The sequence below is a fragment of the Echeneis naucrates genome, chromosome 2 (genome assembly GCF_900963305.1).
Source record: "Echeneis naucrates chromosome 2, fEcheNa1.1, whole genome shotgun sequence".
Classification (NCBI taxonomy): Eukaryota; Metazoa; Chordata; class Actinopteri; order Carangiformes; family Echeneidae; genus Echeneis; species Echeneis naucrates.
The window spans coordinates 8735669-8759775 of NC_042512.1; the positions used below are offsets into that span (position 1 = coordinate 8735669).

At 42.1% G+C, this 24107-nt stretch overlaps 1 long non-coding RNA gene and 15 other non-coding genes across 16 annotated transcripts; 8 read left to right on the forward strand and 8 right to left on the reverse strand.

Moving 5' to 3' along the window:
- Positions 1-357: 357 nt before the first annotated feature.
- Positions 358-429, forward strand: trnaa-ugc (transfer RNA alanine (anticodon UGC)). Its single transcript has one exon. It is a non-coding gene; the product is annotated as a tRNA-Ala (tRNA).
- Positions 430-1580: 1151 nt separating this feature from the next.
- Positions 1581-1651, forward strand: trnag-ccc (transfer RNA glycine (anticodon CCC)). Its single transcript has one exon. It is a non-coding gene; the product is annotated as a tRNA-Gly (tRNA).
- An 814-nt stretch (positions 1652-2465) lies between these two features.
- On the forward strand, positions 2466-2537 carry trnaw-cca (transfer RNA tryptophan (anticodon CCA)). Its single transcript has one exon. It is a non-coding gene; the product is annotated as a tRNA-Trp (tRNA).
- A 424-nt stretch (positions 2538-2961) lies between these two features.
- Positions 2962-3033, reverse strand: trnap-ugg (transfer RNA proline (anticodon UGG)). Its single transcript has one exon. It is a non-coding gene; the product is annotated as a tRNA-Pro (tRNA).
- Positions 3034-3980: 947 nt separating this feature from the next.
- On the forward strand, positions 3981-4054 carry trnat-agu (transfer RNA threonine (anticodon AGU)). The gene has a single exon. It is a non-coding gene; the product is annotated as a tRNA-Thr (tRNA).
- A 124-nt stretch (positions 4055-4178) lies between these two features.
- Positions 4179-4252, forward strand: trnai-aau (transfer RNA isoleucine (anticodon AAU)). The gene has a single exon. It is a non-coding gene; the product is annotated as a tRNA-Ile (tRNA).
- A 1041-nt stretch (positions 4253-5293) lies between these two features.
- On the reverse strand, positions 5294-5367 carry trnan-guu (transfer RNA asparagine (anticodon GUU)). The gene has a single exon. It is a non-coding gene; the product is annotated as a tRNA-Asn (tRNA).
- Positions 5368-7072: 1705 nt separating this feature from the next.
- On the reverse strand, positions 7073-7144 carry trnap-cgg (transfer RNA proline (anticodon CGG)). The gene has a single exon. It is a non-coding gene; the product is annotated as a tRNA-Pro (tRNA).
- Positions 7145-8402: 1258 nt separating this feature from the next.
- On the reverse strand, positions 8403-8474 carry trnap-ugg (transfer RNA proline (anticodon UGG)). Its single transcript has one exon. It is a non-coding gene; the product is annotated as a tRNA-Pro (tRNA).
- Positions 8475-9623: 1149 nt separating this feature from the next.
- On the reverse strand, positions 9624-9695 carry trnap-cgg (transfer RNA proline (anticodon CGG)). Its single transcript has one exon. It is a non-coding gene; the product is annotated as a tRNA-Pro (tRNA).
- A 755-nt stretch (positions 9696-10450) lies between these two features.
- On the reverse strand, positions 10451-10522 carry trnae-uuc (transfer RNA glutamic acid (anticodon UUC)). Its single transcript has one exon. It is a non-coding gene; the product is annotated as a tRNA-Glu (tRNA).
- A 1108-nt stretch (positions 10523-11630) lies between these two features.
- trnas-gcu (transfer RNA serine (anticodon GCU)) lies at positions 11631-11712 on the forward strand. The gene has a single exon. It is a non-coding gene; the product is annotated as a tRNA-Ser (tRNA).
- A 2293-nt stretch (positions 11713-14005) lies between these two features.
- trnas-aga (transfer RNA serine (anticodon AGA)) lies at positions 14006-14087 on the reverse strand. The gene has a single exon. It is a non-coding gene; the product is annotated as a tRNA-Ser (tRNA).
- A 2792-nt stretch (positions 14088-16879) lies between these two features.
- trnam-cau (transfer RNA methionine (anticodon CAU)) lies at positions 16880-16952 on the forward strand. The gene has a single exon. It is a non-coding gene; the product is annotated as a tRNA-Met (tRNA).
- A 554-nt stretch (positions 16953-17506) lies between these two features.
- On the reverse strand, positions 17507-17697 carry LOC115057869 (U2 spliceosomal RNA). Its single transcript, XR_003841972.1, has one exon. It is a non-coding gene; the product is annotated as a U2 spliceosomal RNA (small nuclear RNA).
- A 2256-nt stretch (positions 17698-19953) lies between these two features.
- LOC115056069 (uncharacterized) lies at positions 19954-23868 on the forward strand. The gene is made up of 4 exons (XR_003841763.1): positions 19954-20241; positions 22982-23088; positions 23490-23609; positions 23809-23868. It is a non-coding gene; the product is annotated as an uncharacterized LOC115056069 (long non-coding RNA).
- Positions 23869-24107: the final 239 nt, after the last annotated feature.

Sequence of the window (24107 nt, forward strand, 5' to 3'; positions counted from 1 at the left end):
CAACAGAGGCCTCAGATATGTCTTTCCTTCTTTCATCCTCTGGTGGAGGCCACTAGAGGTGAAAAAATTCCAAATGCCAATTCCAAAAGAGACAATATTTCTTCCTTGCTAAGCGTCACAGCTGTACATGCAGTGATTAGTTCTCCTGCTCAGGTATCGTCTCTCAGGGCATCGTGTGTTGTCTTTGTGTGTTTTTGTGTCCGATGCTTCACAGCTCACAGGCCAAAGTACGTGCTGGCCTTCATGGCTCACATGTACAGATGAGTTACCTCAATGTAAGTATCATAGGTACAGCACAGCTAAAGCTGTACAGTACAGCTGAAGCTGCAAAAACTGCTAAAGCTAGCACACCACACAGGGGATGTAGCTCAGTGGTAGAGCGCATGCTTTGCATGTATGAGGCCCCGGGTTCAATCCCCGGCATCTCCATTGTTGATAATGAAGCACATTGTCAGGAGAGACATGTCACAGGCTGCTGTGGAGTGGTAATTGAGGGATCAGAGTGTTGGAGAGCAGAACTCTTTCCTGTGCTTCAGATACACTGTTTGGTTCTGAGCTGATCATTAATAGTCAATGAATGATCAATAAGCTTCTCAGCTGTTCTGAATGGTGACAGTGAGGCAGCCTTTGTGTTTACACCTGAATCACATGTGATTTTGGAAATTCTTCAAAGCAGCTTCAAAGGAAGAGTTTCATTCTGGCAGTATTGTGACATCATCAGGTGACATCATCAGGTGATGTATCAAAGACAGCAGCTCTTCAGACTCACATCACAATTAGTTTTGTGTCTTATTTGGCTCCATTTGGTGGAAGCTGTGAATGCTAGTACACATTTTAATTTCTGGTGATGACGTCACCCAGCCCCCCCATGTTCTCCAAACGGACCTAAAGTGGTACCATTCATTTGTTCTTGCAAAGCTTTAAGTCCATGACTGTGATACATATACTGATCTTTACTTGCACGTTCACAGCGTGATTATATATATTTTGATCTTGGCAGGTGACCGATTGTCTGTAAGTTTTAAAATCTGTTGTTAGTTTCATTAACTTTTGGAAATGAATCACTTTATGCGTATTGTTTCTGGAGAGCTCACAGGGGTGCAGTATCTGCTCCAGCAGACCGGTCAGGTGCTGCAGGATGTGCACCCTGATTCACCTCCTCATTGAGGAGCATGATGTGGAGGATGACATGGAGGAAGATGATCCCACAGTGCTGGAGGTCCTTCATGCCCCCAGCACATCCACACTGGCGTCCAGCCCTCTGCCTTCTACTTCCTCTTCTGTAGCTGCAGTTGATACTCAGGCTGAAGATGAAGATGAAGCCACAGGGAGCACACATGCTTTAGTGTTTTAAGTCCTAACTCCTTTATTATGAAACAGTCAAAGTTTCAGAGACCAGAATGCCCTTTAGTGCAGGAAGGAGTTTACCTTGAGTCTGGCGCCTTAGACCACTCGGCCATCCTGACAGACAGATGGATACTTCAATTTGAATTACTTGGTCTTCCATATGACAAGTGGAGATTTGCTACGCTCTACTCTGCATTGCCATCATATTGGAGGTGAGTTTAGCTGTGCAGTCAGCGTTGGTGGTTCAGTGGTAGAATTCTCGCCTCCCATGCGAGAGGCCCGGGTTCAATTCCCAGCCAATGCAATGGTCACCGCTCTCCATGAAAAGCAGCAGTCAGCACTGCCTGGATACAACAGTGGTCAGGGCTGTATGATGTATGTTTATACTGAAACACTGACAGCTCTCCTCCTTCTCACTCTTTTACTTACTCTGGGTTCCAGGCCTCGTTGGTGCAGTAGGCAGTGTGTCAGTTCCTGATCCAACAAACATTTGGCTCCTGGCCCAGTTTGGTTCTTTCTTCTATCAGCAGAACTCAAAGTTATCTGGCATGGCCATGATTGTCTTTGGAGCTTCATTAACAGTGTGCACACATCACAGATTTTTTATTTTTTTTTTGCTACACTCTGGTGCAAAGTTTATTAAGTTCATTCCAGGAGTAATCCACAGACGGCCAGATGCTCCAGCTGAGGCTTGAACTCACAATCTCAGCATCTCTCTGCAGGTTCCTGTCCACCATCCTTTCAGTTAGCAGCCAAACACACTGGCTCATTGCCCCACAGAGACTTAATGACCAGCAGCTGTAGTTACACTATTTAAACCTCAGTTGGTTCAAACTGATGTTAAGATATTTGACTCTAGCAGTCATTGTTGGTCGATGTATGCTGGATAAGAGAAAGTAGATGAAACACAGCACGTCTCTCAGTGGGCTCCAAAAGACCACTGAGCCATCCTGACATGTGTGTCCAGCTGCCAGTCTCTGATGAGGAACTGCAAAAAATCATCCAAAAAATTTACAAAAAACACAGACTGTTATGTGTATTTCCTTCTTCAAATCTTTATTTTGGTCATTTAATATGTTTTGCTGCGTTTCAACTCCTACAGTTGTGCGCTTCAGAGAGACTCTGTGGTGCAATGGTAGCGCGTCTGACTCCAGATCAGAAGGTTGCGTGTTCAACTCACGTAAGGGTCAGATCATCTGTTTGCACTTTTGGTAAACGCTCACATACTCTGTGGTGCAACACGACGTGTTTTTCTGATGAGCCATTTAATTTCTTCACATCACATTTCACATCACTATTTCCCATTATTTTAGATGGACACACATCACCATTTGATTTTATTTCAGTTTATTTTGAACAATATAAAAAAAAAAAACAAACCCAAAAGTCAGCAAGTTTTATCAATGATATGGAGGGTGGAGGGTTTAGAAAGTAGTTAGAAAGTCACAAATGTTACCTTAAAGGGCGTATTGCAGGTTAAGGACCACATTGAATCAATGTTTAAAAAAATAATATTGGAAATGTTTTGCTGGAAAGTGAAGGAGGTAAAATGTCCACAGCAGAAGGGGGGGGGGGGGGGGGGGCAGCAGCAGATCATTGGACACGTCAGATGAAGGGCTCGTCGGGGAATTGAACCCGGGACCTCTCGCACCCAAAGCGAGAATCATACCCCTAGACCAACGAGCCCTTGATCAGGTCTTTTAAATTATTGAAAAAAAATTTCCTTTTCATTCTGATCTGAGCACAATGGATTAGCAGTCCATCACCTTAACCACTCGGCCACCTCTTCATGTTTGTTGGCACCTGAAGATGTGGTCTGAACACGGTCTGGTCTTTAGCCTGAGCAGGAGTTGTGCCTTCATTGGCCATTTGTTTTAATGAACATCTACCACTGATCTACATCCTCTTTGGACCTTTACCTAACCACAGAGGCTCTGAGCTGCTGCAACAGGTGAAAAGAGAAACTGTCTGATGAAGCCTCCTCTCTGCTCACAGTTGGTTTGTGAGCCTCCTTTTTGAGTGGTGGTTGAATGTTATTTTGGTTTTTACTTTAGACTGCACATCCGGTGCCAGTAGATGCATCGGTCAACCTGTCAACCTGTCTATCAGACCCAGTACCAACTAGCCTCTTTAAAGAGAGTTTTTTATTTAATAGAGCCGTTCATTCTAAATAATACCCCGAGACCAACAAGCCCTCATGGGCCCAGCACGCTTCCGCTGCGCCACTCTGTCCCAAAGAGAAGCATTTATGTAGAAAGGAATAACTGTAGCTGTCTGAGTTAGAGCCTCAGATATGGCTATGATGGCCTGACCATCATGACTCTTACTCTAAACTACTGTTTCTCTAGTCCAGAGACTGCAAGGAAAAGCTGTAATACAGGAAGTTCCAGAGCTCTGACTGTTGCCAAAAGTGCAGGTGACCTGTGGCTTAGCTGGTCAAAGCACCTGTCTTGTAAGAGTCATGATGGTCAGCTACTTATGCTGGAATATTTTAAGATCCTCTGTACATTTCTGTGCATCAGAGTGGTGCTGTGGCTTAGCTGGTCAAAGCACCTGTCTTGTAAGAGTCATGATGGTCAGCTACTTATGTTGGAATATTTTAAGATCCTCTGTACATTTCTGTGCATCAGAGTGGTGCTGTGGCTTAGTTGGTCAAAGCGCCTGTCTAGTAAACAGGAAATCCTGGGTTCAAATCCCAGCAGTGCCTATTTTAAGGTTGTTGAGATAAACTCATGTAACTTCTTCTGCAGGAGTTCCATTAAAACTCTCTGACCAATCAGGTAACTGCAGAGTCTTCATGTCTCCCTTTTGTGGAAGAGCTGAATGTGGAAGGCCGGTTAGTTCAGCTGTTTAGAGCGTGGTGCTAATAACGCCAAGGTCATGGGTTCAATCCCCATACTGGCCACAAGCAGCATCTCAGAACTTGGTGTTGTTCTCTCCATATACTTCAATGCAGCCTGAAGTCTTTTTCCAACCAGTGGAACTGCCCCCTGGTGGTCATTAGAAGTACAGCTTAACTTATCAGATACAACAATAACACAAAGTTACAATGATCAGAGCAAAGACTGCAGGTGACACTGATTTATGAAATAACCAGTACCAATACCAGTCTCTGGTGAGGAAACAGAAAAGTTAATGATAGCTTTGATAGGACAGTGTCAGCTCTCTCTCTCCCTCTCTCATGAAATATTTAATGTACAATATTTTAATGTAGGTTAATGGGAAAATGGGAAAGACCCTTATTGACACCATTGTTTCCCTTTGCTACATCTGAGCTAAAAATACAAATAAAATAATCTAAATTGACTTTTATTTTGAAATTCTTGTGTGGTGACTGTTCTTGTTCTTTCTGCAGCTCAGACGGAAAGCTGTGTCCAAATGTTTGGAGCGGAGAATTGCAAAAAGATGTCCTTGAAGCATCCTGGACACACAACCAGTCAGCGTGCAGCATCCAACCTCACAAACTCTCAAACAATATTTCATGGTTCTGGTGAAACCAAAGTCGAGGAAAGGGGCAGTGCAACTGCTGTAACATCAACATGTAGTGGCAGTAAAGGCAGTAAACTCTGATCAGTGTAGTTTGTTATTTGCATCACTGCCTTAGCAGAGGATGGTTTCCATCATCCACCTCTGGGTTTTGGGCCCAGCACTCTTCCACTGCTCCACTGCTGCTTCACACTCTGCTGTGAACCGAACCAATGAGTGCTGTCGTTCTCAGGCTGATGGGGCTGAAAGGAGCACATCATCTGCAAAATCCTCCAGATACTGACCTGGAACCCCTCCTCACCACGGCTTCCCAAAATCCTGTCCATGAGCATCACTAACAGAATTGGACAGAAAGCACAGCCCTGCTGGACGCCAACACCCAGAGCTTACTGTCAGATCGACAAAGCCCCTCAGGGAATCGAAATCCCAGTCTTCCACCACAAGGGGTGAAGACAAAGACCGTCCCTGGGTGGGCTCGAACCACCAACCTTTCGGTTAACAGCCGAACGCGCTGACCGGTTGCGCCACAGAGACATGACAACCAGTTCCTGTTACACATTACTGGAGAAAGTGATAAATTACATTCTCCATGTTTTCCTGTTAATCAGTGCTGCTTAAAATCTCCTGACATCTTTCAGCTAGATGATGAGACATCCAGTGTGTTAGGATAGCAGAGGATGGTTTTGATCCATTGACCTCTGGGTTATTGCCCAGCACGCTTCAGTGAACTGGATTTATTTCCTTTCCTGGATTTACTTCATCATTTCAGTGACTCTGTGGATTCAGCTGACAAATGCAAAATACAACCAACATTTAAACAATGACGTGTTGAAACAAAACTTGATGATTGATTGATTCCACTTTGCAGAAAGAAGAACACAGTGAGGCACTGACTGAACAGGACTTTACCTTTTCCAGATCCCTTCCTACATCCTGATGAATGTTGAAGCAAAGAGATATTTAGGACTCATGTTCATGTTCCTGTCGCCCCATCTGATTGATCTGTTTTTCTCCTGAAAGAACAAAGTCAGAGAGCCAAAGCCAGAACAAAGTCAAAGGGCACTTCCCAAGCTGGATTTTCCAGATCTGCAGATCTCCTCCACAGAAGGTGGATGTGATCTCAGGTCATGGCCAACACTGACCTCTGGTGCTCGATGCTGCCTTCATCCTGATGAATGTTGAAGCCATGAAATATTACAAGATCAGATGATAAACTAACAACAGCACATTAAGATGGGCCACGTGCTGAGATCACGTGGCCTAAAGGACAAGGCCTCTGTCTTCGGATCAGAAGACTGAGGGTTCCAGTTCCTTCTTGGTTGGTCAGTGGTGTATTACAGGTGAAGGGATTTAACAACTTGAAATTTCCTGCATATTTTTTTCACTCTCATTTCGACTTCAAGCAGCAATACCTGGTATAAAAGGCATTCATGTGGGAGACCTAGAATCCATGATGTGTTACACCAATAGACTGTAACTGCACACTAGTGGTCAATCAGAATAATGAACGTGGGTAGAAGATAATATAATACATAATTAAAAAAACAAAACTCTGTCTTCTGCTCTATAAGACATTACTGGGACAAGATTCCATCGCCTTTGAAATGATTCAGTTGCCTTTGAAGTGACTGTGATGTCATTGGCTCCCCATAATTCCATGTAAATACCAGCTGGCAGACAGAGTCACATCACAGTACATGCACAGGAGGACTACAGCGAAACACACTGACAAACACAAACATCATGCCAAAGAGGATGAAGATCGCACATGGAGGCCAAAATAACGGCAACACAGCAGAAGAAGGCCTGCTGATTGAAAATGAAATGATAAAAAAACAAGTGAACTAGTTGTTGTGGCTGTGTTGAGCAGATGGAAATTTGGTGATTGCCCTTTTCGTAGAACATTGTTTATTATTTGATCACTGCCTGAGCAGAGGATGGTTTCCATCATCCACCTCTGGGTTTTGGGCCCAGCACTCTTCCACTGCTCCAATGACGGAGAATTCTCGGTTAATGCAAGCCCTGGTGGATTTGGCCATGCGGAATTTGTTTGGGCATGTTGTTGTTTTTCACAGATTTGAGTTTAAATGGAGAGTTTAGCTTAAGCAAGTTTTGCAATTTAAAAATGAAGAAGTCTAAATATATCAACTCCCTTCCTTCTTCTGCACTGTTATGTTCTAATATGTCTCTGACTCCACCTTAAACTTTGCTGTCTTACTGTGCTATGCAACATGACAACGGGCTCGTCTGGGATTTGAACCCGGGACCTCTCGCACCCGAAGCAAGAATCATACCCCTAGACCAACGAGCCTGGTACAGCAGGAGATTTATGGAATTTAAAATGTTCTGAGGGGGAGAACTTTTCAGTCATCAAAAATCTCACACAGAGCATTGATCATACACTACAACATTCTGTGCCACACACTCCCTGGTGGTCTAGTGGCTAGGATTCGGCGCTCTCACTGCCGCGGCCGCGGTCAGGGAAAATGTCTTTACTGAAAAATACAGGTGATTGACCCCAGAACATAAATACGTCATCATGCACCTGGGGGGTATTTCAGGTAGGAGTTTCAACGAACTTTGAGTCTATCCCTGAACTCTGAGTTGACTTACTCTGAGATGAGAAACTCTAAGTATCTGGTTCCAGAACAGCTGATCTTAGTTGGTTCAATCAATTCTGAGTATGTTCACCTTGAGTTGCGCACATGCACAACCTCTATAAAAGCCATCATCAATGGAGTCCCGTCACTGTTTCCAATCATCATTACTGCAGCAGGCAGCACTCTATGGTGGAGGTCATGAGAAAAAGTGGGAGGAGTTAAAATCGTTTAAATGTTGGTTGTATTTTGCATTTGTCAGCTGAATCCACAGTCAGTGAAATGATGAAGTAAATCCAGGACAGGAAATAAATCCAGTTCACGGAAGCGTGCTGGGCCCATAACCCAGAGGTCAATGGATCAAAACCATCCTCTGCTATCCTAAAACACTAGATGTCTCATCATCTAGCTGATTTTAAGCAGCACTGATTAACAGGAAAACAGGTCAGTATCTGGAGGATTTTGCAGATGATGTGCTCCTTTCGGCACCATCAGCCTGAGAACGACAGCACTCATTGGTTCGGTTGCCATCCACAGTTCATCACTTCTATTTTAATTCCTTCTTCAAATCTTCATTTTTATCATTCAGTATGTTTTGCTGTGTTTGAACTCCTTAACGCTTTGATCTCCAGAAAGAGGACATGACCTGACTGTGTGTCACATAAATGTATGAAACCAATCTGTTAAAGTGACGCTGAAATGAATCCTTGTAGCATTAATTGTTCAGCAGCATGACTTGTCATGATACAGAGGTTGTGTCCTGTTTGGGGTTCACCACAGAGGAGGAGCTAGTGAGGACAGGCAGCATTATCAATGTCCTCATCTCATCCAGAAGGTTTCATCAGACAGATAAGCGATTTAGCTGTCACAGGAGCTCAGAAGCTGTCTGGTTAGCTAAAGCTGCTAAAGCTACCACACCATGCAGGGGATGTAGCTCAGTGGGCGAGCGTACTGCATAGAAAGGCAACGAATGGGCTCGTCCGGGATTTGAACCCGGGACCTCTCGCACCCAAAGCGAGAATCATACCCCTAGACCAACGAGCCACGTGGACTGCAGAGTTCATGACAAAAAAGTGGGAGGAGTCTTTGATCCCTTTGATGTCAGTAGAACCTTTGTGACATCACAGAATCAGCATCTCCTTTGATGGTTACTGATGGAACATTTGTGGGGCTTTTTTTTTTTTTTCATTATTTACACACAGCACATTCATGTGACAGTTAATGTGACAGTTTGTTATATGCTAAAGAAACTTTGGTAAGACTCGTGATGGTCAGCCACGTACGTTGGGGGTATTTTCAGATCCAAAATACATCCCTGTACATCAGATTGGTGCTGCTACGGAGTGTTGCATCAGTGGCCACCATCACTTCAAGTAACCCAAATGGGAAAGATCCTTATTGACAGCATTGTTGCGCTTTGCTACATCTGAACTAAAGATACAAATAAAATAATCTAAATTGGCTTTTATTTTGAAATGCTAGTATGGTGCGACTGCTCTTGTTTTTTCTGCAGCTCAAAGCGTCAAGGAGTTGAAACGCAGCATAATGATAAAAATAAACAACCCACCATCGATATCTTGTGATGGTGTGAAGAACATGTGAGCAGGAGAGCAGCTGCTTAAGTTTATGATTTGTTCAGGAAACAGTCAAAGCTCCATACACAACAACAGTCCTGCTTCTGTTGACCAAAAGGCTCCAAAGCCCACCCAGGGACCTGCTGTGTTTAGTTCACTTGTTGCTGTATCTCCAACAAAGAGCTAAAGTCTTGTGGATGCATATACTGATCTTTATTTTCACAGTGTGATCATATATAGTGAAAGTATCTCCAGGAGTAAAATGATTCAATCACTACCTCAATCTCAGTTGACAATCTCTGTATTATATCAGAGGCCCTTCGCCGTACATATACTTATCTTTATTAGCATTAGTATCTGTATACACACGCACACAATCACACACAACACGTTTTCCAGGGGAGGGGGATTTGGCCATGCTGAATTTTTTTGGGCAGGTCACAAGTTTTTCACAGATTTGAGTTTAAATGGAGTAGAGTTCAGCTTAAGCAAGTTTTGCAATTTAAAAATGAAACTTATTAACTCCTTCCCTTCTCCTGCACTGTTGTTAAGTTCTAATATGTCTGTGATTCCACCTTAAACATTACTGTGTAACAAATGTGCTATGCAACATGACAATGGGCTCGTCCGGGATTTGAACCCCGGACCTCTCACACCCGAAGCGAGAATCATATCCCTAGACCAACGAGCCATTGACAGCAGGACATTTATGGCATTTAAAATGTAGTCAAATGTTTTCTGAGCATTGATCATACACTACAACATTTAGTATCCTTCCTAACCTTCCTAACTTTCGCTTCGGGTGCGAGAGGTCCCGGGTTCCCCACACACTCCCTGATGGTCTAGTCGCTAGGATTCGCCGCTCTTACTGCCAGAGCCTGGGTTCGATTCCCGGTCAGGGAAAGTTGTTTTAACAGATATTGATAACGGTATCGGGGGAAAACTTCATATCGTTGTTGGCAGGACTCGAACTTTGTAAAACTGTGTACAAATGTTTGCAGGAGAAAATGGAAGAAAGATGTGTTTGACAGCCTTTTGGACACACAACCAGTCAGCGTAACCTCACAATATTTCATGGTGTGGTTTTTATTTGTATCTTGAGCTCAGATGTAGCAAAGCGCAACAATGCTGTCGATAAGGATCTTTCAACAGGTTTCAATGATCATTCAATATGGACCTAAAGTCAGAAGTTCACGAATTGAACCCGGGCCTCTGGCATGGGAGGCGAGAATTCTACCACTGAACCACCAATGCTGACTGCATAGACAAACCCACCTCCAATACAGTATGATGGCAATGCAGAGTAGAGCGTAGTCAATTCAGACGTCCTCGTCAACAGCGTTTGCAAATTTATTCCATTAAGTCAAGTCAAAATTGAATTAAATCATAACACAAATGCTCTTAATGCTAGGTTCGTTCGTTCATGTGTTGTGTAATCAAAGAGCATTCCCATACCGGGAGTCGAACCCGGGCCACCTGGGTGAAAACCAGGAATCCTGACCGCTAGACCATATGGGACATGTATTCTTGTCCTTATCAGAATTGGAGATGCAGACTCCGCCCACTGTGAGCCCCCCAGCCCCAGAATGCTGGAGAAACAGGACACAGTAGAAAGGAGAAACGCCCTCTACCAACAGTGGCAAACAGCTGTCTGAGTGAAAAACCTCCCCTTGATGTGTGGGTTTGTTGGTTTGTTTGGCACCTTGACATTTCCTAAATAGCTTTTTATCTCTCATTAAGTAAAAAAGACAGTCTTCTGAAGGACGCAGCAGTCCCAGTCGTTCCTAATAACCACCAGGGGGCGGCTCCACTGGTTGTCCAGCGCCTGAACCACTCGGCCAACTCGTCATGTTTGATGATTCTCCGAAACATGATAAGAATGATAAGAATGATGAAGAATTTGTGACGTACTGTTGTCCACACTGTATATATTGATTGATTCTCTCAAATAAGAATATGTTTAAAACAAACAAACCAAATCAATTAAACGGTTTTGCTTTGTCCTGACATCCAAACATTTGGACACAACTTTCTGATGGGCTGTCATTAATCTTACTAAAGTTTTCCGAGCGTGAAAAGCAGTTAATCAACAAATTTCCTTCTGCTGAACAAAGGAAGTGATGAGCAGGAACTCCACTGAGAGCGAAGCACTGCAGGATGTCTTGTAGCCAACAACAGAAATGCCACTGCACCACTCTGCTGCTCAACTCTCAGTATTATAGATATGATAGACAACATTCTCCGTGTTTTCCTGTTAATCAGTGCTGCTGATAAACTCATGTCTCATAATGGGACATCATGATGGGACATCATGAGACATGATGCACCACCACATGATGCACCACTCTGCTCACTATGTTCAATTTGCAATGTCCTCTGGAGTTTTGTGTAATTTTTAACCACCACATCCACTCTGTCAAAGCGGCTGTGGTGTTTAAAAAGTACTGAGATTTCCACCTGCAGTGTATCAAATGACCACGAGGGGGCAGCTTGGAAAATGAAGTCAGATCTTATTGAAGAGCATCTGACTTTTAATCTGAGGATCCAGGGTTCAAGTCCCTGTTCAGGTGCTGCAGCTTCTTCCCAATGGCTGTTTTTTTGTCATCACATGTACCTTTGGGTTCATGACGAGGTGGCCGAGTGGTGAAGGCGATGGACTGCTAATCCATTGTGCTCTGCACGCGTGGGTTAGAATCCCATCCTCGTCGGTGTTCAGCTGGCTTTAGTCTGTCTGAGTTGTACCCTGCTTTTGAGCCGATTAAAATGTGGTGATTGCACTTTTTTTAATAGAAGACAAACTTTGTTAAGAGCCATGATGGTCACTACACTACAGAAACTGCATGCACTCATTCATTTGAAGCGAACGTTAGAGTGACGTATCCATCTGTGTCGCGTGGGGCATCAATGAAAGGCAGGAAATGACTTTGATCTCCAGTGACGTCACACAGTCTCATTGTGGAGTTATTAGTTGTTGATTCTGCAAAAATGTGGTGCGGTGAAATGGTCCATAGACGTCTAATATCACCGAAACATGTTAACCAGACAGTGTTCAAGGATTTGAGGTTTAAACCACTAAATTCTCATTATTAACTAAAGCTGTGTCTGTTATATCTATAACATTTAACATTATGCGCAAGGCAATGCTGGGATTTGAATACAGGATCTCCTGTTTACAAGACAGGCGCTTTGACCAGCTAAGCCACAGCACCGTTCTGAAGTACATCTATATACAGAGGATCTGGTGATGGAAGTGTAATGTGTATACTGCAGCTGAGGTTGATGGTAAAGTGGTTTGTTTTAATGTAGGAGTGCAGCGTTTGGATGCTCCAATCAGTCCGAGAAGGGTTTCCACATGTATGGATTCCCCAAGAACCATGAGGGCTGGAAAACGTGGTGTGTGTGATTGTGTGCGTGTGTGTACAGATACAAATGCTAATAAAGATAAGTATATGTACCGCAAAGGGCCTCTGATATAATACAGAGATTGTCAATTGAGATTGAGGTAGTGATTTAATCATTTTACTCCTGGAGATACTTTCACTATATATGATCACACTGTGCAAATAAAGATCAGTATATGCATCACGGTACCACTTTGGGTTCGTTTAGAGAACATGTGCTGACAGCTGGGGAATTAGCTCAAATGGTACCCATGACCTTGGCGTTATCAGCGCCACACTCAAACCATTACCGTTGGCTGTGTATGAGGCAGCGGTCCAAGGCGCTGGATTAAGGCTCCAGTCTCTTCGGAGGCGTGGGTTCGAATCCCACCACTGCCAGTTTGTTTCTTTTCAATGAAAACTAATCAGCTAATTCGGGCATTTTTTGTCTCCCTGTGAACAAAAGTTATAGAAGCCAGTGAAAGATGATACCAACACCAGGTGGGCTGAAATGAGAAACATCACAGTCACATTGGTTTTTTTGACCTACCTTTCCAATATTCTCCCTCCTCTTTCAACCACACCATGAAATATTGTGAGGTTGGATGCGTCACGCTGACTGGTTGTGTCTCCAAAAGGCTGTCAAACACATCTTTCTTCCATTTTCTCCTCCAAACATTTGTACACAGTTTTGAGATTTCCCATAATGTCATATGTGTGTCATTTTTGCAGTGAAGTATTTAATTAAATGTAAAACTGTTATAAACTGAGTGTTGCCAAGATGCTGCAAAGACATCTTTCTGCCATTCACTCCTCCAAACCTTTGGACACAGCTTTGAGCTTTCTCACAGGTGTCTCACGCTTTGGTAGAGCGAATTGAGGGTTTAAATACCACTCCTGACAGTCTGTGCTGTTACCCAGCTTCTTTGTCTGAGGACCTTCTGGGAAAGATCTTTGTTGTGCTTTAAGTCACATCTGTCCTCATTCTGCTGATTCCTCAACTAACTGTTAGTAGAAACTGTTTGTAAATGTTTGCACCTTGAAACTTCCGACATAGCTTTTTATCTCTCATTTCAGCATTAAGAAGCAATGCCTGCTATAAAAGGCATTCACGTGGAAGACCTAGAACCCGTGATGTGTTTCACTAAGAGCTCAGTCATCACACTCAACTGATGTTGTAAACAGGTTACATTCAGAGGAATAGAGGTAATTAGTAGCGCTGGGATTCAAACCGACCCTTTGAAGAGACCGCAGAATGAATGCAGCACCTTGGACTGCTTGGCTTCTGAAATGTTTCATAAATAGACTGAACAGGTGAGGGCTTTGGGACGGGGCTCACGGCAGCACCTGCTGTTGAGAGCTGCAGAGCGATGTGCGCTTTCACATCAGTTTACACCACCAAAGTGGTGTGGAGACGCTGACAACTTCCCCGCCCTGCAGGCTACTGATTAACTGATTAGCCTTGTTTATCTTTAGATCAGCACACAGGACTCGGACTCATCCTCTTTGATGAGTCCGAACAACAGCACTCAGCTGTGTCATATTTTAAGGCTGTGCAGATTACAGAGATTCTCCATCATGCTTGGGAACATGTGAAACTTGGTCCATGAAAACAACTAACCGTTGTTGGCAGGATTTGAACCTGCGTGGGGAAACCCCAATGGATTTCTAGTCCATCGCCTTAACCACTCGGCCACAACAACCATGCACAGCAAAGCTCCCAGCACAGCTTCCAACTCTTTTTCCCAGAGTTCATTGAGGGAATTACACTGGAGATGACAAACCTGGAAGGGAAGTGTGTGTTTGGGGACATCTGGAGAGAATTGGACCTGGTAGACCTCCAAACCTACCTGGGTCTGTAGACCAGTTCTATAAATGTTATCTTATTCTGGACCTTCAAGGACACACACTGTGTAACAGGAGCTCAGTGGACAGGTGAAAAACAGAAACTTAGGTTCAGTGGAAAAGTACAGAGTAAGGATACATGCTGTCTTTAAACAAAGCCAACTATAACACTGTCAGATTTTAATGTTGTGCAGATTACAGAGACTCTCCAACATCCTCTGTAGCTCCCCGACCGGGAAACTTGGTTTCATGTTATTTTTCATTTGATGTCTAAAATATTTCCTTCAGTTCTTAGTTCCTGGCAGAAAGCTAAATATGCAGAGGAAAGCCCAGAAGAAGTGGAGCAGAGCATTGGTGGAGGAAGAGCAGGGAGCAGGTTTTCAGCTTCTGTTTAGTTTGATTGATAGTTTTTTTCACTGACTTATGTCGAGTTAAATGAAACACTTATGTCCCATGAGTTTAAAGAAGTATTAATCCGTTGGTTAAAAACCCCAGTGTGCCATTTATGAGTCAGGTATGTTCTGTTCATTTATGTTTAAGCTTCAGTCTCCTTATGCTTAGTTGACCTTTCTTAAATAGGGCCTATATTTGTACATTTTTTAGAGTTATATTTCCTAATGATGTAAATTGTTATTTGTTGTGACATTGTTTCTTTTAATTAAAAGAAAAAAAAATCTTCTTTCATACCTTTGACTTTTTCTGTTTGATCCCCAACAGTGCTCGTTAGTTTAAAATATAAAAAACCTAAAGTAGGATTTGATTCCATAACAGCAGGACGAAGTGTGTCATTAATCTTCTGGATTCTACAGACTGAGTTCATGTTCTGATAGATTTATTTTACAGCTGTAGTAACAATAAATCTCCAGCAGGTGGAAGTATTGCTGCTCAGATGTCATGTACACTGTGGGACACACAATACTCACAGAGGACTTTATTGTGCTGCAGTGAGATGTATAAAAAGCTCCAGTTCTACAGTCAGAAGATGTCCAGTCTGAAGGTGGATGAGTTCTGACTGCAGAAGAAAGTTTCAGAGTGTCTTCCAATGGCTGATTATTGATCTGTGATCAGGTTATGAGCTATAAACACTGATCATCTTCAGGTTGGTACAACAATCAATCAAATATGCTGCTTTCTGGGTCTTAACATTAATAATAAAAAAAATGCTGCTTGTGACATTCACATTAGAATTCCAAACAATATGTAAACTCCATGTCTGAATAGAGGTGGATGTGTGAACGTGTGTTAAAATCTGAGAGAATTTACACTCATTCAACTCAAATCCAGGAACATCCCAAACATGACTATTAGTCCTGTCTGAGAGTTTCCTCCACTGACAGCAAACATACTGTATATCCATACTGATCACTGTGATCAGGTTTGAATCATCTCTGTGAGAATCCCACATGAAGCTGTCAGTCCTGCTGGATACACACACATCCCACTGAACACATTTTACCTCACTATCATATGAAGAAATATCACAAACCAGATGAACTTCTCAATGTGATGATCAGAGAGCCTTTAGATTTCATCATCATATGATAGAAACATGTTGGGTTTTTTATGAATATATTTTAATTAGTAAATGGCAGAGAGGCCTTCAGGAAACAGAGAGAGAGAGAGATGACCTGCAGGATCAACCCCTGGCTGGGACAGGGCTGTTTGTTCAAGTCAAGCTGAAATAATTAATTTAATTTCTGGCACCTCAGGCCACTGAGCCATCCTGACATGTGTGTCCAGCTGCCAGTCTCTGGTGAGGAAACAGAAATCTCTTTTACTGGTAACACATAAGGAGGACATTAAATCATACAGCTGCACATGAATTCCACAGAATGACCCTCTGATGTTTACTGAACATCCATCCATCTCAGGTTCTAGACCCAACCACTAAATTCTCATTATTAACTACAGACTACATAGTCTAGATTGGATTCAAAGTCCAGAGTGCTAACCATTACCTGATGGAACAACAGGTCCATGATTTGATGTGGGTCAAAGGTGCTGGCTTGAGTCTCCAGTGTCATGGGAGACGTCTGTAGACCATAAGCCATTTAAAAAAAAGAATAATGAATAAACAATTATCAAGTAATATGAACTGAATTCTATTGACTTTTAGGACAGCCAATAGCGACTTTCCTTACTGAGGAGTGACATCAGAGCTCCGTCTCACTCAGCAGAAGAACAAAGGAGGAGCTTGTGTTTGAACCTGTGTGGGAAACACGGTGTCACAACAAAGCAAAGCCGTTTAATTGATTTGGTTTGTTTGTTTGTTTTAAACATATTTTTATTTGAAAGAATCAGCACTCATCACAGTAATTTACAGTAATAAGTGTCCCTCTGTCTTTTCTTTTCCCCGTAATTTCTAACCCCCACTGCCACCCTGCTGCTACAGACCAACACAAGTAAACATATGCAACATAAAATACAATAAAATATACAAAAACAAAAATAATAAAGACATTTGATTTGGGTTGTTGTTGGTTCTTGTGAACGTTGTGATAATCCCTGCAGGTTAGATTTATGAAAGTTGTCACGTTTTTGATTTTGATGATGTTCCTTTTGGCAACGGTCTGTTCCCCTGAGGTTAGTCTGTGCTGTGCTGGGTGCCCCCGACGTGCCCGGGGTCCTTTGGGTGCTCTGCTTGTTCCAGGCCTCGTTGGCGCAGTAGGCAGCGCGTCAGTCTCATAATCTGAAGGTCGTGAGTTCGAGCCTCACACGGGGCACTTCTTTAGTTAATAATGAGGAGTTAGTGGTTTAAACCTCAAATGCGGAAACAAGTGAAGAGAAGAAATTTGATCTGAGGAAAAGTCACTCGCTCTTTTCAGGAATCAACTTCTACCATCTGTCCACTAGATGGAGATAACTGAGCATCAACTGAGAACTGAGTTCTTCATCATCTGGAAACAGACAGCATTGTTTTCTTCAGCTGGAGCTCTTTGTTCAAATCTACATTGAGATTCAGAGCCAAATGGTTTTCCTTTCCTGGATTTACTTCATCATTTCAGTGACTCTGTGGATTCAGCTGACAAATGCAAAATACAACCAACATTTAAATGATGACGTGTTGAAAGAAAACTTTATTGATTCAGTCTGGTCAGCAGAATATAACCTGATGAAATCAGCAACATTAAACTGATGTTTCTACATGAATGCATCACTGATTCTAAAACCATAAACTGAACATGAACACTCTGTACACTCAGCGTTACACACATGAAGACAACATCATGTGTTTAAGGTGATGTTGAGCTGAACAGGACTTGTATTGAACACACAGAGGGAGTGCACCGTTCCTGGAGATACTGCAATACCAGGTCGATGCGTGGAGTGGACGGAGCAAGCCCCTATTCCATCTCCCTGTTCCAAAAGTCTATTTAATATATGGTCCCCGGGTAGGGGACGTATCAGATATTAAACTGATAAGAACAGATACTACACTTGATCTTAGCCAAAAGGCCGAGAAGCGATACCGCTCAGCTGTCGGAGGTAACGGAGTGTTTCTCCGCACCGACCCGCTCAGTGAGGGGTCAGAGTCGGCTTCAGTAACAACATCACTCCGAGAGAGAGACACAAACAGAAGACATGAAGAAACGAAGGAGGGATCAGAGAACAACCACAGACATGTTATTTTCACAAAGTTACGTTGTAGAGCAAAGAAAACGTCTCTTCTTGGTCACCTGTAAAACTTCATATCTATGTCAGTTTACCAGCTGAATATTATTGTGAAAACATCAGTTTGTCCTCTCATGTGATTGGCCTCATGGTGTGTCCATCAAAATAAGCCCCCTGTCTGCACGGATTCTCTGAAGATTCGGCTCTCCTCGACTGGACTCGGCTTTTTTCGACCGAAGAGAGAATAATAAAATGATACTTTGTCATCCACAGAATAAAACCACAACTGAACACCCACATATTTAAAACAGCATTCAAAGTCATTTTAACCAGCATTACTGCCATCATTTTATCTTAACATAAAGTCCGCTATGCCCGTTTAATGCTAACATACAACGGAAAACGCCATAGACCGGCTAACGGGATTAGCATCAGTACCGCGATCATTTTAAAGCGTCAGTGAATTTATTCCAACTCAAACATGGCAGCAATACATACAAACACAGTTGGCAGAATTCAGACCTGCGAAGGGAAACCACACTGGATCATTAGTGTCAAGGTTGGTATTTTTCAGTAATGGGTGCATCACTGCTGATCTAAAGACAGAAGGAACAACCCCGGAAGATTTATTAACGTCTTATCAATGACTGGAAAAATATCTGAAGATTGAAAAGATTTTAAAAGTATTGTGGGTATATCATCTAAAGGAGAAGAGGAAGATTTCATGCTATTAATAGTCTTCATTAGCTCTGAATGAGACACTGGATGAAATATAGAAAAGGTCTGTAGAGGAAACAGAGATTGCACAATCTGAGCTCTGGTGTTTGAACCTCTTTCAGCAGGAAGGATCGATATGATTCACATCTTGGAATACAAAAGAATATAATAGAATAAGAGAAAATGATACCTTTGTCCTTTTCTGTTTGATTCCCAACAGTGCCCATTAGTTTAATATATAGAAAACCTAAAGTTGGATTTGATGCCACAACAGCAGGACAAAGTGTGTCATTAATCTTCTGGATTCTACAGACTGAGGAGTTCATGTTCTGATAGATTTATTTTACAGCTGTAGTAACAATAAATCTCCAGCAGGTGGAAGTATTGCTGCTCAGATGTCATGTACACTGTTGGACACACAATACTCACAGAGGACTTTATTGTGCTGCAGTGAGATGTATATGTGTGTATCTGCTGGTTCTGCCCTGTTTTATGAAAGTGTCCCAAACTGCACATACACTGAATTACACAATGATGCTCTAACGGAGATGATCAGAATCAGAAAGACGTTATTAAAAATTCTGCTTTTTGGTATCTTCTCTTCTAAAAGTTCAGGAACTGGACGGATCTGTGGAACATCACTGCTCTCCGACAGAGAAGCTGGATGCTGCTGTTGTGCCCTTAAACAGGAAAATATTGAGTTGACAGGGACGAAGAAACACACACAGCTCTCACCTTCACTCGTCTGCACAATCGATGCACAATCAACCTAGACATAAACACAAATGACCAATTCGTATTATTTACTCTGGCTGCATATTCTTCACAGTTTTAACATCAGCCTTCGCAACATAGAAATAACAACATAAGAAATAAAAATGGATGAAATCATGGATTCTGAAAAATTGTATTGTTTTGAAATTATAATTCTTATCTACCATATGTTTTATTTATATTATATTATTTCTCCTTTTCCTTTCTTAATGCTCATGCTATTGCATGACATGTTTAACAAACCCTTTTTACTTAGAATGTAAATATAAATTGTGAAAACGTCAGTTATTTACAACCATTGATGTTAAATTTCAGACAATGTCTCAGGCGGTCTTTGAACATCGCTCTACAAATATTTACAAACCAATCAGATTTCAAAATGAGGTGCTGCACAAATTATTATTTTTATCTAAAAACTCACTGTCGATATCTCTGTCCTTCGTTTTACTGCTGTCACTCCAACATCTTTCTCCTCTGCTTTAGCAACCAACTGTTGCGTCCTGCCTAATAATTTTTTGATTGGCTGACGTGGTGCATTTTTCCACCAATAGGAAAGGGGGCGCCATGTTTCTTTCTGCTTGTGAGCGCTTCCCTTTTTTGACTGAACGGGACAGGAAAGAGCATAAAGAGTGACGCAGATTGTTTATTACTCGGCCTATCAGTCAGGTTTAAAAACAGTATATAGTTTGAAGACCTCACTTTGGACACAAGCTGAAATGGAGACTCAGTGAAGAAGGGAAATATGAGGCACAGTAACACCCATATCAGAGGAAACACAAACACACGCATTCCCATGCAGGGTTGTGTGACTTCCAGTAAACCGCAGCAGCTAAAAGGAGAAGTGTTCAGAGTTCAGCCTCCATTTTGAAGCTGTCGGAGCAGAAGCAGGGAAACTGAAGGCTGAGGCCGGTGAGTGTTAACATTATTATTATTTCACTGTCAGTTTGTCCCTGTGGACTGTGGAGGGACGAAGACTCACAGTGGACATCCCACTGAGACACTGAGACATGAACAAACTTTCTAAAGCAAGAAAAGCTGATGAAGAAAGCATAAGCCAGTCACTGAGATAGTTTCAGCTTACTTTACATGTATAGTTTGAAAGTGCTTTGCTTGATGGAAAATGGTCCTGTTGTTTCTTTATATTTTGTCTGATGAGCCCATAAAGTCAGCATAAAATATGTGACAGTAATAGAGTCACACTAAATTGTTAGAAAGGCTCCTCATGGCACGTAATATTTATTTTGTGGCCACAAATGAGTATTTCATGGGTACATGTGCATGCTATATCTTTTCTTTTCCCCATGTCATGTCTGGGGCTCCATAGGTAGGGAAGAAAATCCTGCAATGAAAACTGCATAGGGCTGTTGGGAATATTTAGGTTTCAGGTGAAGATTTGGATGGCGCATTAATAAAAATGCTAATTCATATCATCCGGACTCTTATGGTTCACACGGCTCACTCCAGTGAGTAGTACTCCCCGATGCCTTTGTCCCAAGGTCAAAGTGGGCAAAAGTATCCTAGAAATGAAGAGAGAGCGGAGAATGGATGAAGCTGGACTGAACACAAGTGTTTACCTGAGGTGTAATTATTTTAACTACCTCAGCATATTTTCAGATGGTTATAAGATTACAGGGTGTGTAGGAGCCGTTTTTTTGTGTTGTGCAGGTATTTGTTTTTCCACTAGGGTGCAGTATATTTCAGTTATTTTCTTTTACCTCAAGCCGTGCCCCAGCTGCTGTTGATCAGAAGTGTTGATTAGTTTGAGTTGAGGGGTGGTGGGACACACACAGTTTTTACACGGCAGCCAGAGAAACAGTAGAATCCCTTTTTGTTCTGTTAATTTACTTTATCCTTTTTTGGTTCAAATAAATGGGATTTTTTTTTTTTTTTTTTTTTTTTTTTTTTGGGAGTCGAGTCAAGAACAACCATCCCAAACCACCACAGGTGACAAGTTTTGTTTTTTGAATAGTCACCACAGGGTGTGTTTTGGAAATTGTGTTTACGTACCAGAATTAGAAATTCATATTTCCAAAAGGCTCTCTGATTAGCTGTCAGTAAACAGCAGAAATGATGGCAGTCATTATTACCCTTCAGTGAGGGGAGGAGGTCAGACCAGATAGGGTGGTGGTGTGCACAGGCTCAATAGCTGTCTTGGAAAGCCAGTCATTAACACCAACGGAGAGGATTTATCAATGTCACTGGCTATTCATCACAGTTTTTTTCAGACTTCACGGGGGGGGGGGTTAATGTATGGTTTTGTTGGGTCCTAACCAGAGATGGGAGTAAGTCACTCATGTGCAAGTCACAAGCAAGTCCCAAGTCATTGTTGTGAGAATCAAGCAAGTCAAGTCACAAGTCAAGTCATTCAAAAATCTGATGATCTACCCCAGTTTTCACATTTAAAATCAGTAAAGATAGTGGTACATAAGTTGAGTTTTATTTCGACATTAGCAATAACTCAAACTGTTGCAGCCTGCTTACAATTATCTAACTTATTTAACTGCTTACTTCCCCCTTCAGGAGGGTCGCACCATTTCTCCATGGCCCGTCAATGCATCTGTCTAAGGTGTTTCTCATTAGCATTTCTGTCCACAAGAAAGTATTGCATCATCAACTGAATAGTATATAAAACTAGAAAATTGGGGACAGAAACTGGTGTTGCTGTCGATCTGGGCCCCACCATTTAAATTTGGTAAGGAGCTCACCTCTCAAAATCACATTTTATGAATCCCAACACCTACATCTACATTTTGCCAAGAAATTATTTGTCTCCTTTGTAGGGTTTGGCCGTGAGCTCCAGTTTAAAATGAAAATGATGGTTATTTTTTTCATGCCTCTCTCACTCAAGTTAACACACAGCTCCACTCTACTTTTGACGAAAAAGTGATTTGGACTGCTCCTTTGAACGCTCGTCATTTGAAAAGTTTACTTTTCATGTGAACATGGTTTGGTGTTTTGGGAAAAGCACAAGTTTTCCTCAGTTTTAAAGTTTGAATGACATTTATACGTGCAGGTATGAGAGAGCTAGGTGACTGAGAAAAAAGGTGATTTTTTTTTATTTTTTTTTTTAGTTCCAATTCATTTCCTATGGAAAATTTTGGCTGGTTTTTAGGGAATAACTTAAAATCTGAATCTCTTAACTCAAAAAAGATAGCACACTATTCCCGATCGATCCGTACATTTCGATGTATACATTGTTGGGCTTTTCTCAACGCTGCAGGCCACATTAATTGCCGATTAAATGACAGAATAACAAGCATGGAGAAGATTAAGTAGTGCCTCTGTGCTGAAGCCTGTGGCACTAAATAAGTATATAAAAATAGATAAAAACAGTTGACATGATGGTACACACTGGCGGCGTTAATGCACTTAACAGATGTTTCCAATAAATGCGGAAGAAGAAGAAAACCCATTTTGGATACCAGTATGAAAGACAGCAGTTATTCAGGTACCTTGAAGCTGAGGCTATGCCCTGAAGGCTCAGTGAGTGAAATATTAAAAAAGCAATCCAGAGCAAGAGCCCAGTTCTCAGAACATATTTCTAACTGTAAACTTGGAGAATAACAGAGTGGTTCCTAACTTTAGAGGTGGAAAACTGACCAACTAACTGAGTTTGTTGTACTTTGTGTGTATCTCTGTTGGGTTACAGCTTTAAGTCTCACTTGTTCAGAAGATGGGCGATTTGGAGGACTACAGAACAATAACTAGCCGTCCACCCAGAGACATCAGTGATGAACCTGGACCTTCAGATAATAAGTAAGATCCCACCTGTGTCTCTATGAAGGGTGACCAGTCTGGGTAAGATATTGTTTCCACTGTAATCTGACTTGAAGATGATTCACTATTTAAGTTTATTTCAACATAAGTAGACACATGAGTTCCCAACTGAAGATTAGTGGCCCTTTTTTTTTCTAAAATCAAAGTGACTGTGGGTATTAATTTGGTTCCCAATGGTAACACTGAAGGAAAACAGCTCTGACTCAACTGTCTTTAAATGATCACAAAACACAATGTGCTTTACTCTTAAAGAAAAAAAAATATATATATATATATTTAGAGAATAGAACTGCACTCTCTTTTTGAGCCATGTGTTGGTCACCATGAAAAAAATGTCTTCACAGAGAAACAAAGGAAAGTTAACCTGTGTGTGTTTTCAGAGATCAGAAGCTCAGACAGAGACCAGATTCTCCAGGACCAACATGTCCTTCTCTGAAGTCTAATTGGTCCAAAAGTAATCCTCCAGACTTCAGTAATGGACCTGGACCCTCAAAGACAAAGTAAGTAAATAAAAGTACATAAAAATCTGTTCACAGATTAATATCAATGATCCAGAATCATTCATGCGGATTGAGGAAGACACTGAGATGGATCTTCTGGGTTTTATCACCAGAAACTACCTATGTTTTTTTTCTGGCCAAACATTTTATGACATCAGTCAGATCACATCAGTTGTTGAAAACAGAAATGTTTTCACAGAGACAGGAAGAGGAAAAGACATGTCTCTGAAGAGGAGCAGCCGTCCCACTGTGCTCAGTGTCAGGACGTCCTGAAGGATCCAGTCTCTACCAGCTGTGGACACTGGGTCTGCAGACAGTGCTGCACCTCACACTGGGACCAGTCTGCTTCTTCAGGAGACTCCTCCTGTCCCCAGTGTGGACAAAGATCCAGAACCAGACCAGGTCTACAGACCAGCCCTGAGCAGAGTGAGACTGAACTTCTGACTGACGTCTTTAGTTTTCCATCAGATCCTCAGACTCTCTGTCTTCAGTCTGACG